Source organism: Trichosurus vulpecula, chromosome 1 (assembly GCF_011100635.1).
Source record: "Trichosurus vulpecula isolate mTriVul1 chromosome 1, mTriVul1.pri, whole genome shotgun sequence".
NCBI lineage: Eukaryota > Metazoa > Chordata > Mammalia > Diprotodontia > Phalangeridae > Trichosurus > Trichosurus vulpecula.
The window spans coordinates 488,449,426-488,453,156 of NC_050573.1; the positions used below are offsets into that span (position 1 = coordinate 488,449,426).

At 40.3% G+C, this 3,731-nt stretch overlaps 1 pseudogene; it reads left to right on the plus strand.

The window, feature by feature from the left end:
• The first annotated feature begins 2,365 nt into the window (after window positions 1-2,365).
• LOC118840383 lies at window positions 2,366-3,100 on the plus strand (annotated as a pseudogene).
• The last annotated feature ends 631 nt before the right edge of the window (window positions 3,101-3,731 follow it).

Genomic DNA, 3,731 nt, shown 5'->3' on the forward strand with positions numbered 1-3,731 from the left:
GTTTGAAAAGAATGAAGAGTGACCTTTAAAAAGCTGTTCCCCTCATTAAGCTGATGCTTGATTCACATTAACTTACAGACTCCAGAATTAATTTAAAGCTATATGTATTCTGTAAGCCCAAGCCAGCACTAGGAGTCAATGAGGTAGGCCTCTGACACTTACTAACTATGTGGCCCTAAGCAAGTCATTTAACCTCTATCTTTCTCAGTTTTTTCAACTGTATAATTAGCACAATAATCGCATCTCCCTCCCAGGGCTGGTGTGCAGATCAAAAGAGATAATTGTAAAGTGTTTAGAACAGTCCATAACATATAGTAAATACCACATAATTATTAGGTATTTATTTATTTTGTGATAAGTTCCATGTATTAAAGTGACAGCTAAAAGTGCACAGTAACATTCAAAGAGCTCAATTTTCCAATGTGGGGAACCAAAATTTTCAAACCAAAGCTTAGAGCATATAAATGCCACCTTGCCCCAAATCAACCATAAATATATTGACCAATGTTTAAATTAATAGAAAACAATGTTTAAAAGCTTTCAGTAGATACTGGTTGTAATTCAATGCCACAAGGAAAGAAAAAATAAAACCCTTTGCCCTAAGGATAACACTCAGTATCTTGCAGATAATTTTGGTAGTACCTGACAACCAGTCACATTCACTGCTCCAACATTGCAAATCCTATGTGCCCAGTTTGCAATCGTGTAACATAAATAATGAGAAAAAAGGACAAACTTAGTTAATAGATAACATAATTACCTACTTTAGGATCAATTAAAGCAGTAAGGATGTGAAATTTACCTGATGTTCCCATTAATTTAGTACATGGTTTTCAACAACTAAATGGCACTGTACAAAAAGATTCAATTTACCATATGTTGCAAATCTAATGTAATTGCCATTGATCACTAAGTCACATCATCTTTGCTGTGTGATTAACAAGTTAAGTAAACACTACATTATTATTTAATTTCTTACAGGTCATGGACTGTATGATGTGAAAAGCAACAATTTTAATTTATAGAATAATATATATAAAATGCTCATTGTTTGCTTTATTAGAAACCACATTTCTGGTGATGTGAGCCCTCCCTTTATCTATCTATCAAGATACCTATCAACATATCTATCTACACCAGAGCCAGGGTCAAAGCTGTCTAGTTGGAGAGACAGTAAACTGAGACGAAGTGCAAGCCCTTCTCCTCCCTAAAAGAAAAGGGATGTGTAGGAACTATGATGCACAAGTGGATGGTTTTAGATAGAGAAAGAGAAAGAAAAATTCAGAGAAGTGATGAGAAGCCCCAGGAAAGCACAGTTGCTGAGACAAAAAGATGGCAGTTGTGATATGGGTGAAGCTCCCACTTGCCCAGGCAAACCTCTTTATTCAATGCCTTCAATTACGGGAGAGCCATAGACCAAAACAACAGTAACAGCACTGAAAACATTTATGACAATGACTGTATTAGGATATATAGAGAGCTTTAAGGCTTACAAAGCTCTTCATAAATGTTATTGTATACTCACCAAAAAAAAATTGAAGGAAAATGCTATTTATCCCTATTTTACAAATGAGGAAACTGAGGTAAGTAATTTGTTTAGCATCAACTAGAGAGTCTGAAGAAAGGAATGGGGCTACTTCTATACCAGAGCATAAGTATAGCACTAAGAAACTTACATAATCTGATATTAATTTAAGGTTTTTTTTAATAGACTTAGAAACTAGTGTTATAAAAGTGGCAAAATGCAGCAACAACTCATCAATGTATGGAACACTGAGGTACTATAATAATTCACAAATTATCTAAGCATCAAATATACAGATGAGTCAATTCAATGCTTGCACAGTCAGAATTTAAGATGTTAAGGTCATCTCAGGCCCTGTGTTCCTACAAAGCCATTAGTTTGTGGAAAATTAATCCATTTTTACAAATCTTACAACAGAAATACAGAAAGTGCTAATCCTCAACATGACCTTCCTCAGGCAAGTTCTAAATCCTCTTTTCAGGTTGATGCCATCTATAAGAGGCTGAGGTAAAAGCTCTCCATTAGCTATTTCTGAAGGAGCAATTGGCAATAACATCTGCCAGTAATCAGACACACCTTTTGAACAAAGATTTTTATCTATTTACTGGGGCTGTCTAGCCATGGTGAATTTATGCCCTGGCCAAGGGGAGTTAAACACGAAAAGAACAATTAGTAAATTCACAAGTTAACCTATTTTCAACCAAGGATAAAAACCTTTAATATTGGATTATCTAACTACAGGTTGTAACTTGCTTAACAATAATTGTTCCTGGAGAAGCGGCTGTAGCACCGCGCAGAGGAGGGAGCAGTCCAAGGGGGAGCTGGAACAAGGTGGGCATCATGGCTGGCATCACCAGCATTGAAACCGTGAAACGTGAAACGCAAAATTCAGGTTCTGCAGCAGGAAACTGATGACGCCAAGGAGAGGGCCCAGCGTCTCCAGTGGGAGGTGGAGTGGGAGAAGCTGGCCGGGAACAGGCTGAGGCTGAGGAGGAGGCTTCCTTGCACTGTCGGATCCAATTGGTTGAGGAGGAACTGGACCATGCATAGGAGCGCCTGGCAACCGCTCCGCAAAAGCTAGAGGCAGAGAAGACAGGTGATGAGAGTGAGAGAGCTGTGAATGTCATTGAAAATCGGGCCTTGAAGGATGAAAAGAATATGGAGCATCAAGAAATCCAGCGGAAAGGGGCCAAATACATCGCAGAGGAAGCAGGCAGGAAGTACAAGGAGGTGGCCCGAAAGTTGGTGATAACTCAGGAGGACTTGGAGCGCACAGCGGAGCAGGCCAAGCTGCCTGCGTCCGATTGCTGGGAGATGGATGAGCAGATCAGACTGATGGACCAGAACCTGAAGTGTCTGAAAACTGCTGTAGAAAAGTATTCTCAGAAAGAAGACAAATATGAGGAGGAGATAAAGATTCTTACCGATAAACTCAAGGAGGCAGAGACCTGTCCTGAATTTGCTGAGAGATTGGTAGCCAAGCTGGAAAAGACAATTGACGACTTGGAAGATAAACTGAAATACACCAAAGAGGAGCACGTCTGCACACACGTGATGCTGGACCAGACTGATTGACCAGAACGAGATGTAGAAACCTCGTTCCCCCCAGCCCCACTCTGTCGCTGCTCCTTCCACTGACTGAGTTGCTGGAGGTCGGCCTGCCTGAAGCTGACCTTTAAACTGAAGGCTGATCTTTAACCTGAAGGCTGCTTTCTTCTCTGGGTCCTTGCTTACCCTCTCCCCACCCCACCCCTACCTCCAACTTTCCATGTCAATTTCACCAAACTGTCTCTGCAGAGATCCCAGATGGTTTAAGGGCTGAGCACTTTTGGGAACAACATTTAAGGGAACACGAGGACATTTGCAATAGTGTCTTTAAAAGCATATTGTATGATGTATATATTTTGTAATTCCCTTTGTTGTTGTTGTAGCAACCATTTGTAAGACATTCCAGATAAATCCCCAGCTCCTTGGCTGCATCTAATCACTTTTCTTCCTTTTGGATGGTAAGTCATTCTTCCTAAACAATACCTTTTTCCCATATAATAGGGAAAGGGATGTTAGCCTGCCCTACCGAGAGCTGAACAGAGCTCAAGAAAAGACTCTACCAAGGGAAACCTCAATGTTCTGTACCAAGCACCAGCCAAACCAGAAAGGTCATTCCAGGAGGAGTTTGCCAAAAAAAAGTGCTGTACAGATTTTCAGC